The sequence below is a fragment of the Phasianus colchicus genome, chromosome 13, assembly GCF_987193195.1.
Source record: "Phasianus colchicus chromosome 13, bPhaCol1.hap1.1, whole genome shotgun sequence".
Classification (NCBI taxonomy): Eukaryota; Metazoa; Chordata; class Aves; order Galliformes; family Phasianidae; genus Phasianus; species Phasianus colchicus.
The window spans coordinates 16950809-16965744 of record NC_143448.1 but is presented as its reverse complement, the minus strand read 5'-3'; the positions used below and the strand labels follow the sequence as shown (position 1 = coordinate 16965744).

At 41.5% G+C, this 14936-nt stretch overlaps 1 long non-coding RNA gene across 1 annotated transcript in view; it reads left to right on the top strand.

Annotated features, from left to right (window-relative positions):
- Positions 1–109: 109 nt before the first annotated feature.
- LOC116243771 (uncharacterized) overlaps positions 110–14936 on the top strand; it is a 30205-nt gene continuing 15378 nt past the window's right edge. Inside the window, exons 1-2 of the long non-coding RNA XR_004170051.2 lie at positions 110–176; positions 14463–14616. This is a non-coding gene — a long non-coding RNA (uncharacterized LOC116243771). The remainder of the gene's footprint in view (positions 177–14462; positions 14617–14936) is intronic.

Genomic DNA, 14936 nt, shown 5'->3' with positions numbered 1-14936 from the left:
CAGCTGCCAAACGAGAAGCAAGTGAAGCATGTCGGTGTTACACCTCAGCTCAGGCCCTTGCAAGGGCAGTTTCTTTACAGCCCTGTTTCTAGGTAACCAAATCCCTGTCACACACAGCATTCCACATTGCCAGAGGACACTGACACGAGCAGCACAGCGACCGTTGCCATCAATAGGTAATGCTCTGTCTTTGTCTCTTTATGAAATGTCACAAAAAGGGAACATTGCACTGTCACCTGCGACTGGTGGTGGCACAGAGCCGGGCTGGGTGTGCTCCAAAGGTTACGTGTGCTGTTGCAAGCCATTCCATTTCTGTAAAAGCACTTCACAGGCTTGTGAGACAGCAACCTCAGGGCTTGCTAAAGCATTCCTGCTGGAGAAGCGTGCTGCCACGAGAATTAGCCTGAAATCTGCAGATACCTGGCAGACGTTGAGCTATTGCCATCTGCAGAATGAGCGGACTGATGCTCAGCAATTTGTATGGCTGTACTGAAGGCCTGAAGCAGTGGCTTCCTGAAGGGATCGTGGCTCTTACACACCATTACTGAAATATGTGCTAGCATTAAGGATTGGCCCTCAAGCAGCAGAAATGGCAAACCAGGGCTGGATAGCTATTTGGGAGGTCTTGCTGCAGCACTGTTGCCCTATGCATCGCTGTTTCAAGGCCTTCTCCATGAGACATCCCATGCATCCAGGGAGGCCTCAGAACATGACCTCAGCAGATGAGCCCTGCTTCAGTCCCCAAAATATCAAGAATCGAAACCCCACCACGAATAACACCCTCAGAAGGGTAATAAGATGAATGCAAACTATTTGTATTCTGTAAGAGTTGCAGCATATTCTTCTCTATCTTTTTAAAAACCTTTTTTGCTTAAAATGAAAACACCTTGCAAAATGAACCATGCATCAACCAAGAGGTAGTGCCAAGAGATACTACAGCACTCGATTGCTTTCATCTAAGCACATTCAACAAGCTCTCTAATTGCTCAGCATAAGCCAGTTCCTCTCCTACTTTCAAGCCTTTTTTTTTCTTTTTTTTTTTAATACTCATTTCTCAGAGAGCTGCATCAAGGCACAAAGTAATAAAGTAATTAGTCAGACATCAATCAGCTCAGCCCAAATATCAGAGATCCACTGCCTGGCATGTAACAAAACTAACAGCAGTGAATTGCACTACAGGCTTGAAACATGCAACCTGTAAATTCTATTAGAAAAGAAGTATGTTTGGCAAGAGCCTCCAAAACTTCTGTCTTCCTTACAAAATTATCCTCCGTATGTAGCTTCTGTTGAAAGATGTTATACAAACACAAAAACCCAAGCCAACACCAGGAGGAAAAAACAACCCATTGAAAACCCAATCAGAAATTTTTAACTTCAGTGTAAAGACTTCATTACAATATATCCAAATGCTGGATTTCATAAGCTTGAGGTAGGTGTTTGCTGAGCAATTAGAAGGCCTTTGAAAATGCATCAGAGCTGGGTTAAATAAATTCAATCATTTATCAATGAATATCATGCCCATATAAAACAAAATTACTTTGCACTCAGATCTACAGAAGAAGCACAGAAAATCACATTCCTGGCAATTGTGTGGCTCGATCTATTTTTAAATACAGATAAGCAGAGGAATTGAATTTATCTTTGGGCTCCTGATGTCTGCTTTAAAGCTGGACGGCTCTAGCAGCAATGGAAGCTCAGCTTCTCCTCTCAGCGATGTCACCTCCCTGCTCCACACCCAACTGTTGGCACACCAGATGAAGGCTGGAAGTGAAACAGGGATGTGAGGTGACATTTCAGCCTAAGCAGAGTGGACAGATTGGCTCAAATAAAGCTGCCAAGTCAAATATGGCTCCGAGGGAAGCCACAGCTTTACTCTAGCCCTGCTATCTGCAGTCGCTGCTGCCCTAGAGAAGAGCAAGGGGTGGAGGGAAGAAAACTCACAGGAAGCAAGCTGATTGATTACTGTCATTCAGTTAAACATGTGATGCTGTTGCATGGATTTACAGCAGCGTAGGCACAACTCTGAGTGTGCAAGAACAATGTGACATGGCCACATAGCAGAACGTCACACTTTTCTTGTACAATGGGGATTATTGCAACTTTGGTACTTATCAAAGAGCCTTTCAGAGAGACTTCTGTTTGAAAGTTGGGTTCTAGATGATATTAGCAGCATTTGATTTTTTTTAATCCTAAAACTTTGAAACTGCAGCAAGTGTATATATTCTAATCAGCATGTTAAGTTAGGGAGCATTTTTCTGCTGAAACTGTAGAATCATTGAATCATTCCACTATCTTTCCTCATTCAGCTATACTGTGACTATTACTACAGTAATGCTGTTCTGTCAATTGCCCTTTCATCTTTTTTTTTTCCTTAACATAGATCCATTTTTAAACCTATCATAGGTTTTATGACACATCACTTTAATGTGTCATTTATGCTCTTCCCTCTTGAGTTTCAGCTTTTGTCCAAGGCTGCAGGGCTGTATGATAGTCTGCTCAGTCTTTGAGCAGAGCAAAATAATCCCATTTCACTTACATAGAGGCAACCTATTTTACTTTGAAATGCAAATAATTTCAAGCATTGGATAAACTGAAAGAAATTTCCCAATGTAAAGTTCTTATTTTATCACTCAAGGAATCATAGAATGGCCTGGGTTGAAAAGGACCACAATGATCATCCAGTTCCAACCCCCTGCTATGTGCAGGTCACCAACCAGCAGACCAAGCTGCCCAGAGCCACATCCAGCCTGGCCTTGAATGCCTGCAGGGATGGGGCATCCACAGCCTCCTTGGGCAACCTGTTCCAGTGCCTCACCACCCTCTGGCTGAAAAACTTCCTCCTAATATCCAACCTAAACCTCTTCTGTGTCAGTTTAAAACCATTCTCCCTTGTCCTATCACTATCCACCCTCATAAACAGCCGTTCCCCCTCCTGTTCATATGCTCCCTTCAAGTACTGGAAGGCCACAGTGAGGTCTCCCCCAGAGATGAAGCTAAATAGAGACTTCTCCAAGACCTCTCCAAGCTAAATAGAGACTTCTGTCTCACTGCTGCTCAGCTGCTGGCTGCAGAAGAGTTAGCACATCTTTCAGCCCTGCTGATCAACATGGGACTTACCTGCTTTGTCAGATCAAGATCTATGCAAAGAGAAAAAAAAAATTATTAATATTGGTACCCTCCCATGATTCACATTAAAAAAAACCCAACCCTTAGTTCCACGGCACAGCCAAGGACATAGCTAACTGGCACACAGGTAACACCAGAAAACACAGAAGAACTCATTCACTAGAGCCAGTACTCAGTGGACCTATGAGGTTTTACAACATGCTGTAGCAACAGCAGGGAAAGGTCATTTATTTCATCACATAGCAACAAATGGGCTAACAGTTAACTGCACTTATCCTTAGGGGGGCAACAGGAGCCCCAGCTGATCTCAATTACACTGGCACCAATTTGGAAAAACCCCAGTGAATCCAGGTTGGAAGTGGACATGGCATTTAGCCATTTTAATACACGTAATGCATTAATACAAGTTGCAACATTCCATTTTAAGTTCAAATTTAATAAAGCTCCAAGATATTTTTTCACTGAAAAAAAAAAAAAAAGTTTTAAAAAATATTTGTTCTTAAAACATGGTTTTGGATAGAGCTGGAGAAATAGCAGTTTAAGATGATCCTGGCATGTTCAGAAAAGACACTAGAGTGTAGTGGTATTAATAAAACAAATGCTACTGTTATGCTGGAGACACCACAAAGTAGGTTTGGGAGCCTTGGCTTTCCCAAAACATATTTTTGCTTTTAGTCCCAATCACTATTTACTGTGAGATGTGGAAATACCAGCCTAGCAGAAATTCTTTCACAGAAAATCAGAGCAGCCACCACATTATTTATCCAGGTTGACACCCAGTTCTGCATTATGTGCATAATATATTCATAAGATGCCTTCACTATAAATCAAGCTGAATGTTCTTTACAATCAAGTCAAATTATTGGTTAGAAATGTTTTTGTTATTGCTCCTATGCAGAGAAATATCATAACATTTTATTGCTTTTTCAACAGCTGAGAAAGGTCCTGTCCTCTCTGCACCTTTTAGAATATTATTTTTCAGGTTTTATGAGGCATTTCATTACATGAATTACAAACAGTAGATCTGACCTTGTCACAATTTAAATTGACCAGCCATGGGTCAACATTTGCAAGAACTGCTGAGGGTCTGAAGTTTATATACATTTTCAGGTGAGTTATAAAAGAATAAAATTAGTCAATAACAGCAGCATTTTGTAACTCAGGTCAAAAGATAAAGTGGAAAATATATCAAGATTGATGCTGCTGAACCTAATAAAATTTTAATTTCCTCTCTCCACACGTATCATCTTTTGTTTAACTTTGAATCAATCGCTAAATTCATGCAAACTCAATGGCTGTGCAGTTATATTATCTGACACTCAAAGTTTTTATGGGGGGGAGAGGGGGAGGGAAGCAAAAACAGCAAACTGGAAACAATTCTGTATGAAAACCATCTGTGAACAATACTTTTACATTTCATATATTGAAAACCAAGGTGAAATGCTCTAGTGCAGATTCAGAATGAACTTTGTCGGGGCTTTGACATCTGAGATAGCACTGCGTTCATTCATTGCTTGTCACTCCATACAAGGATGTCATTACACACCACCACAAAGAGATGTTTCTCTACTGAAGTGCTCAGGTTCCCCTCTCTGACCACTACCTACCTCCTCCCATGCAAAGGGCCACCACTATTGCACAGCTCAAACTGAAAGCCCACTAAGACCATAAGTAGGTTTCAATTAATTTGATAGCCTTTGGATCAGATATCAGATTTGATAGCTTTTGGATAGCCTTTGGTGTATGCACATTTTTATTTAATGAATGAGCACTTTTATTTTTAAAAGACAATTTATGAAATGAAGGCAAACAAAAGATAGTTTCAAAAACATTAACGAAGTATTGTCCTACTACAGATCTAACTCATAGCTCTCTTATTAATGATCAGAGACGAATGCAAATCACTTAGCAGCGTTGAGATTAATTTTTCTTTTGTTTTTATACACTACTGTTAGTTGATTCAGCATTTGGATCTCTTGGAACAGATCAATTATATAAACTACCAAACTTGTTTCAGTGGCTATCTTGATACCAAATAAAAATCCATACTGAAACAATTAGCGCTCATGAGCTCATTACACAAGACATTAAGGCCCATTGATCAATAACCTCATCAAGTAGGTGATTACCGTCATAAAAACTTTACATCTCCAGGCAGCGGGCCAGAGGCTGTTGCAAACAACAGACCCCATTTTTCTGGAAATTTCCACTTAATCCCATCTTCATATTTCTTCTCCTCCCACCTGCAACTCATAACAGAGGAGATAAACTTTCTGCAGGCTCCTACTGGGAGCTGTTAACAAGACAAATACATTTCTAGGGGCTGAATAACCGAATCCTTTGCTCCCCTTATTACCTCTGGCAAGAATTTGATGTGATCCTAACTCCCAGAAAGGCAAATCCTCAGAACAGTAGAAGTAAAATGCCATCCTGGCTGTCTGAGAATTCCTCTGTTTACCACTCAGAAGAGGACAAAGCTGGAGAGACATCTGTCATGTTCGCCTATTACCCAAGCCAACTCTGTTATCAAAGGACATTGTTCTCATAAAATGTGAAATGATGATTCTGGTTGTTGTTATGCAATGCTTGGTAAAAAACTCGACAAACTTTTCCCCTCTAAAAGCCCAACATTCCTTCTCAGCAAAGCAGGTATTGAGAAAGTGCCCTCATTTTACAGAAGTTGGAGTACATAGTACAGAGCTCCAATTACCCAAACTGCTTTTAAGATCATGCTCAGACCACCCAATAATATCTTTGCAAATTAACGCAATCAAATTCAGTACCATCTCACTGTGGGAATCAAATGTTGTTTCTGCATTAGAATTGGATAATATTTTTATTTCATGAACTCTGTTGTCATAGTTCCTTTTGGGAGTCCTTCTACTTAACTTGGGGAAGAACTCTGATAGTTTACATCGCTTATCTTCTAGACAAACCTTCCCAGGAATGCACGCTCTGTATATAGGTGTATATATGTATATTTTGTCACACACATTGCAAGAAGATCCTGCACGAGATCAAACCAGAGAACAAAGCATGGTATGCCGAGGAAGCCCTGAAGAGACATCTGAAGGCCTGGCATCATCCCCCCCCCCCCGGTGCTCTTTGTTTAACGAAGACTTCGGAGACAATCACCATATCAATACAAGAAGAGCACCGAGACATCTTGGAAACAACAGGATGGCTACACCAGATAACACACGAATCAACAAACGTAAACTAATAAGATTGTGAACCTGGAGTACCCAGCCAATGGGGAAACAGGGCAGGGGGATGGATAAAGGGAAAAACAGGGTATAAAGACTGTCATCTTGTGTCCATAGGTGCGCTCCTGCTTGCGGGACGCCCGCCATTGCAATCGCGAATAAAATCTGCTTTATCAGAGATACCGTCCTGACAAAAATTATTTGGATGTTTCCAACAATTTGGGGGCTCGTCCGGGATTATTATCGCCTCTTTGGAGGTCTCCCTACTGCCCTGGACAGGATAGGTGCACCCCGCTGATTTCAGCGGTCCTGTCTGGGTAGTGAGGTGACTCCTTGGGATGGCCGATAAGAAACCGAGACTGTTACATACAGGACGGGCTCTGTGAAAGTCAAGGGGCAGGTAGGCACGGGTATTGACCCCTGGGGACCCGGTAACTTCGTGCACGGACCAAGGTAAGGGAGTTTGATTCTTACCTTGGGGGGTCGGTGGAGACTCGAGTGAGTGTGTGTGACTGAGACGCACTTTTAGTGCGAAGCGAGTGCTGAGTCCCGATTTGCGGTTCTGTTGTCCCGCGAGGGGCACGGCCAGAGACGGACGAAGCGGCTGTGTTGGTAAAAGGAAGAGTCTCGGGAGGGAGCTGTTGGTGTGCGGTACCCTGGACACTTGACGAAGTGCCAGCAGTACACCCCTATTAATCCGAGAATCGGAGCGAGGTGCTCCGGAGGGATTGGCCCTAAATCCGAGAATCGGAGTGTGGTAACCTGTGGGCTGGGTAGTTCACAGTAGCATTCCGGAGGGATGGGGAATAGGAGCTCCCAAGGACAGGGGAAAAAGGTTTCCAAAGTCGTGCCTAAAGATAGCCCCTTGGGAAAAATGTTTCAGAATTGGAAAATGATCCCAAGACCAGGGACATGGATAAGAGAAAATAAATAAATAAATAAATAAAAATGCTTAAATATTGTATACAAACATAGCCTAGAGAGCCAATACAGGGAAAATCAATATTCTGGCCAGAATATGGATCTGACGAAGATTTGGTGTGTCAGATTCTGAATTCATATGTAAAGAATAAAACCCCCTTTTCAAAGGAGGAATCAGACTACGCTGCTTGCTGGATTCAAGAAGCCAGTCTGTTACTAGTAAGGAAAGGTCCGGACCAGGGAGGGGAGGAACTAGAAAAGAGAACTAATCAATGGGATCCTTTAAAGAATCTACCTCCCCCATATAACCCCAATGTAGCACCAAGGGCAATAGTTGTAGGCTCAGAAGGAGAAAATGGGGAAGCAAATGGGGTTACTCTACAGGAAGGAAGGCATGCTGGGCTCAGGAAAGAATTAGAACAATGTAAAAGAGATACTGAAAATTTCCCCTTCCCTAAAACTAACCATACTAATGCCCTCATGTATCCTTTACGGGAGGTTCCACTGGGACAAGGGGAAATAGGCTATGTAAATTCCCCACTCACTAGCGGAGAAGTAAGGAATTTTTAAGAAGGAAAAGAAATTCTTAACTGAGGATCTTATAGGAGTAGCAGAGCAATTAGATCAATTTCTGGAGCCAAATTTCTACTCATGGATGTCTATTATTGGGTATGTTGTTCACTGGAAAGGAAAGAGGTATGATTGGGTGGGCACCTATGCAAGTGTGGAAAATGAATACAGAGGGCAGGTTGGGCCCTGGAAGGAGGCGGAGAGAGGAAGGATCCTGAGGATAAATTGTACTTATTATTGTCATTGTCTTTGTGATTGTTAAATGTTTATGTTGTGAAAGTGTTGTGTTGTGCTATGCTGTGCTGTGCTATGCTATGTCATATACGAGGCTGTTGTGGAACAAAGGGTGTCTAAAGTGATACTGGGAAGACCCCCTGGGTTGTATTTTTTGCTCACTGGAGAAACACTGCTGGTGAGCCAGGGGGAATATTGAATAAGAAATCAGGAACATAAATGGAGTAATGGGACCAATTTTATAATTGAGTGCCCTAATCACAAGACCAAGTGCTAGGTGTTTGTGGAAGTTGAAGAACTGTATTGTTTGATTTGTGGATTTGGAAGGCAGTGGGAGAAACTGTCTTGATGATATATGGAAGTGCAATTGTTAATGGTGCAATTGGTAATGGTATATGGATGTGCAATTGAGGGTGCACAAATAGTGGAATTGTGGAAAAGCAAACAAACAAACAAAAAAACAACGGCAAAAAGGTTAAGGAAAAACAGTGAGTTTGAGATATTAGAGTTTGGGTCGTTGAGAACACATCCCCCGCACTACTCCCCCCCACCGCGGCTTGTAAGAACACCTCGGAGTGAGAGAGAGAGCTGGGGGCCGGAGCCTCCCGCTGTAACTGCAGGGTGTGTGACTTGTGAGTGGGGATGGGACGGGACATTGAATGTGAGAATAGCCGTCATCTGCAGAGATCTCGGGAAACCCGATATCCCAGTGTAAGCACTGTAAGCCTGGGGAGGGGAGGATGTGAAACAGAAATTACTAACATTATATTTCAGTAATGATGAAAGTATGAAAAGTGGAAAGGGTTTGGAAAACACAGGCTGAGGAAGGCAAAGTTGAGCAAGGTGTAACAGGGATGCCCTTACCTAGAAGAAGAGGTAAGGGGGAGCCTGGAAGGGCTCGGGGAGAGTTCCACCCCCGCTGGACCGAAAGCAGCTGGGGAAGCAGGGTAAAGGGTTTATTTTCTGATACGGATGCCTCTTACTCTGTGCTACATCAAGAATTATTACCCGTAGATGATTTTTGTAATAGTTGTAGGAACTCTGGCAAGAGAAGTTTACTTTTTGGGGACCAATTAAATACAAGTTAGGAGAACAAGTAGGAATATATAAACTCTTGTACATGCCAGGTTCTCCAAAACCGTTACTCGGGCATGATGTATTAGAACAGTTGAATGTAGAGATTAAATTCAGTAGAGAAAATTGGAGCTAAGTGTCAAGCAAGACCAATTGACAGAAAATTTTAAGTCTGGCTTTAACACAAACTGAGAAAAGCAATGTTGTACCCCCAGCAGTTAGATAAATCCTAAATCAGGTATACACAGGATTGCAGGCATTGGGAATGCCTGGCAGAGCCAAAAATGCAGCCCTATAAAAGTTAAGTTAAAGACGGGAGCCAGCCCAACTAGGGTAAAGCAGTGCCCTTTAAGGACACAAGACTGTAGGAGGATAAAAGAAATAATAAATAACTTTTTGAATTTTGGATTATTAATTGGATAGAAACCTAAATAGAACACCCTGATCTTGAAAATGAAAAATTGGATGGCAAGAACTATAGTTTGGTACAAGATTTGAGGGCAATTGTTAGAAATGTTGAATATATACAGCCCATGGTGTATATCTTTATTAACCAAGTTAAGGAATAAGTAGGTGGGGTTTACCGTTCTGGATTTGAAGTACACCTCTTTTTTTTTTTTTTATGCCTGGTTTTGCCAAAGAAAGTCTAAAATTATTTGCCTTTGAATAGGAAAACTCCAATAAGGGAAGAAGGAAAAAAAAAATAATAATAATTAAAACAAAATAATAGTAAATAAATAAGGAAAAAAAAAAAAAAAAAAAAAAAAACCTCAGCTAACCCGGACAGTGTTACACAGGGTTGTGAGAACAGCCCAGTGATTTTTGAGAACTGGTCAACTTGTGAGCCTGAGATTTGGGTTCCTCCATCTCACAGTGGAACTTTACTGCAGTATATGGATACTACAGTAACCAAGGAGGACTGTGTACAGTGGACTGTGAGTTTGCTGAATTTCTTGATTTAAATGGCTATCAAGTTTCTCAACAGAAAGCAGAACTGATCAAAGAGAAGGAAGCAGTTTGCTGAACACCCAGAACACCAACGCAGAGCTACCTCCAAGCCAGCAGTGTGCATTGCATGGAGACTGTTTGTGCCAGTTGGTCAGACCTACAGGAGGAACCATTGGACAACGCTGAGGATTCCTGGATTCACTGACGGAAGCAGCTTTGTGAGACAAGGAAACTGTAAGGCAGGACATGCAGTAACTGCTACTGACAAGGTAACTGAAGCCAAACCATTACCTGTGGGGACTTCTGCTCAGAAGGCTGAAAGAACTGCCTTGACAAGAACCTTAAATATATGGACAGATGCTAAATATGCTTTTGGGGTGGTACCCACTCATGGTACCATCTGGAAAGAGCGAGGTTTTCTTACACACATGGAGAACAAATTCACATGATGTAAATCTACCAAAGAGCAGCATGGCTGTTATACATTGTAAAAGACATCAGAAGAGTGACACTGTACAGACAACTGGGAATATGATGGTGGATCAGGTGGCAAAACAGGCAGCTGAAGGAAAAGAAATTGGTGAACTGGCTTTAATTCCAGACGGTAAACTTAAAATATCTGAACCTTAATCAGAACCTATAAGATATTGTAGGGAGGATAGGAATTTGGTGATTTAAAAGGGAAGAGAGCAAGCTGACAGGTGGGTACATACCCAGATGGACACATTGTTGTGCCCTTTATTACTTTACAGAAATTGGTTCTAAGAGAACATAATAAAACATATGGGGGTACAGACATCAGAAAGTAACTGTACAATCCTAGTACCAGGAACAGGGTACAAGTGGGGCTTGTTGGGAAAGGGAATCTTTTAGGACAACAATTGCAAATTGATTTTTTTCAGAACTGCCTGGAAAAAGGAGGGTTTTGGTATATGCTAGTTCTAACAAATACCCTTTTCAGGGTGGCCAGAAGCATTCCCTTGCAGGACCAATCAAGCCAAAGAAATAACCACGGTATTGCTGCAGGAGATTATACCAAGGTTTGGGGGTCCTGCAGCAATACCCTTCAACAAGGGAACTCACTTTATTGCAGAGATTGTCCAACAGATCAGTAAGCATTGGGAATTAATTGGCAATTGCACATATCACACAGACCACAGGCAAGTGGTCAAGTGAAAAAGATGAACAATCTAATTAAATCACAGGTTGTAAAACTGGGCCAGGAAGCTGGACTGTCCTGGCCAAAGTTGTTGCCTTTGGCTCTCCTTAGGAGCAGAATGAAACCTAGAGCCAAAGTGGGGTTAAGTCTTTCAAAATATTGTACAAAAGGCCTTATGTTGTACAAACAGGACCTCTACCCAGGTAGGGATGAAATACTGAATGTGGTAAGTTTACAAGAACAGCTTCAGGAAATAGAGAAACTGGTTCTAGGAACTAGAGCCCAAGGCCTTGACGGCTTGATACATAATATTTTAACAAGAGATTATATGTATATAGCAGATGTCTTTCACATTCGCCCCTGGAATCAAGGTGGATAAGTCTGTTCCAGGTGCTGCTAACATCCCGCACAGCAGTAAAAATTAAAGAACAAGCATTGTGTACACATCATACTAGAGTTAAAAAGGTCCGTCAAATACAGTGGGAACTGAAGTCAGCTGGACCCTTAAAATTGTGAATCCAAAGACAGTAATATGGGCTCTTATAATTGTTAGAAATGTTAATTTGATTAAGTGCAGCATTTGATATAAATGCTTTTATATCTCTTGTGAAAAACATCATTGCAAAGTATACTTATATCAGTAATTGTTTGGTATGTGGGCAAGCTAGGGATTTAAACTTTTCACTTTTTGTTGTCCTGATGATTTTAAGGCGAGAAATCAAATTGTTGCAGGGTTTGAGTCACTGTCCTGGTGATGATCAACAAGAATGTAGATTGGATTAACTACATTTGTTATAACCAGTGGAGATTTACAAATTATACAAAAGAGTGCAATAAAGGGAATTGCAGAACAGTTAGATGCCATAAGTAGGATGGCCTGGAAAAATAGGATCTCCTAAGATAAAGAAAGTGGAGAAGAGGGAGATGTCTATAAAAGTGAAACTTAAAAAAAAAAAAAAATTTTGCAGAAATCAACAGTGTATGAAAAAAAGAAAAAGGGGGGAATTGTGGGAATCAAATGTTGTTTCTGCATTAGAATTGGATAATATTTTTATTTCATGAACTCTGTTGTCATAGTTCCTTTTGGGAGTCCTTCTACTTAACTTGGGGAAGAACTCTGATAGTTTACATCGCTTATCTTCTAGACAAACCTTCCCAGGAATGCACGCTCTGTATATAGGTGTATATATGTATATTTTGTCACACACATTGCAAGAAGATCCTGCACGAGATCAAACCAGAGAACAAAGCATGGTATGCCGAGGAAGCCCTGAAGAGACATCTGAAGGCCTGGCATCATCCCCCCCCCCCGGTGCTCTTTGTTTAACGAAGACTTCGGAGACAATCACCATATCAATACAAGAAGAGCACCGAGACATCTTGGAAACAACAGGATGGCTACACCAGATAACACACGAATCAACAAACGTAAACTAATAAGATTGTGAACCTGGAGTACCCAGCCAATGGGGAAACAGGGCAGGGGGATGGATAAAGGGAAAAACAGGGTATAAAGACTGTCATCTTGTGTCCATAGGTGCGCTCCTGCTTGCGGGACGCCCGCCATTGCAATCGCGAATAAAATCTGCTTTATCAGAGATACCGTCCTGACAAAAATTATTTGGATGTTTCCAACATCACTAATAACAGCTTGTCTGTGATTTGGCACTGCTGTGACTTTGGCAGCTGTTGCTGCAACCAGGCAAAGGACAGAATACATGTGAGCAAAACATTGCACTGGAAACATCCCGTGGAAGTCCGTGCTGCTCCTTTGGGCAGTGCCTGAAATGCAGATTGCTATGGTGCCAACAGCAGTAAGGAAAAACTTTTCCTCTGAAACATGTTATGCGTGTAGCAGAAAGTTAGCAAATGAAGAAATACTGACCGATTTTAAACAAGGCAGTTACCAGGACTGTAGCATTGAGTGTAAAGGTTCAGGTGTTCAAAATGAACAAACAAAAAACCACCTGTGGTGCTTTGATTAAAGCTTTGTTCTTACATATGCAGAAAAGCTCTGAAAAACCCGTGGAGCCCACAATAGGAAATGTTTCATCAGTCTTTAATACATAATATTCTCAACTTGATTCTTCTGCTAAATCACAGCGGATGGTTGAACTCCATAATGTTGCATCATCTGGATGAAAATTTGTGATGTTATCCTCAAACATTTCATAATCAGACAAATAGGGAAGAAAAATATTCTTGACAAAGGTCACCTTATAAACATGGCATCTTTTGACGACTTTACTCCCCAAGCAGGAGGTGGCATGGCAGCAAGGTGGGGTTTCTAGCTTGAAGCAGTTCATGCTGCATCTCCTACAGGGATGCTTCACTGTGTGCAGGAGATGAGAAGCCCTCAGGCTGGGCTGCCCACTCAGTTATCGTGAATGTTGAGTCTGATATTACTTTACAAACAGCTGAGATTCAGCCACAGCTACACACCAAATCCAATTCTGACAATAATCTACATTTCAAGTAGTAATTTAATTTCAGAAAATACGGAATTGAGTTTGGAAGTTGCAATCCATTTATATGATCCTCCTCCATATGCTCACTTGAGGAAGTTCAGCTTTTTCATCTGTTAAAAACCAAGAAAGTAACCATAGATTTATTTACACGCATTCCCCATGCATGCAACTGTTAAGCTGAAACATGATTTGGGACCTCAGGATGAAAAGTGAAGACAGTGACACAGAGGAAGATTGCAGATAAAGAGTGGGATTTAATTCCCTTATTTTTCCCCCTCTATGCAGAAAAGAGAGCAATACACAGATGCAAAATGTATACAAAAAAAAACCCCAGATTTCAACTGGCAGGAGAGTACTACACAGCCCAAATGGAAGTCTCATCATTGCTATAATATGAGGCTCTAAACATCTGTACAGTGCAGTCTGATGCTCCTTCCCATCAGACAGGAGGAATATGGATACAATAAGGCTTGATAATCCACAGGGGCTAAGTCATCCCAAAGGTTTTCCCATTCCCTGAGGCAATAAGTGCTGAGTGGTGCTTCAGTGCAGAGCAGAGATTATTGCTGGCATAAATAAGGCAGACGGGTGCTTAGGTGAGGGCAGGTGGAAAATTTCATCACATCTGAGGGGAGATAGGATAAAAAAAAAAAAAAAAAAGCAGAAAACTGCTTCTATCTTAAATTTATAAAAGTTTAGCAGTGTGACAGGAAAAAAAGCCAACTGGTTTTTAAATAAGAGCTGCCTTTCTTCTAGGGATGCATGGGGACACGGTCACAGAATCAGGAAGAACAGATTTGCTCTATCACTTCTGTCTCCTCCAGCATTCAAACTCACAAAGAACTCAGCTCTCCAGTTCAACAGAATCAAACCTCCCGGCCCCAAAATTTGGAATTTAGAGGCAAAGAAAGTAAGTCTATATATGAATATAAAGGAAATAGCATTTTGGAAAGGGTAGAAAAAAGCCAAACTACCTTAAGAGTCAAACACTGGGAATGTTAAAGCATCTGTACCAAACCTCAATTACAAGGTTTCATACAGATCTGAATCCATGGAAAAGCTTTCATTAGAGACAGAGTGACATTTTGTTCCTGGGAGATACGTCCCTCAGGTAAGGTCTCCAAAGTTATATCAAGTAGAGACCTGGAGCTGTTACTTGCATCAGGAGTCAAGGGTAAATATTAGACCAAGCTTGCTCCTTAGCTGTGCAACTGAGCCTTAACCTGCATT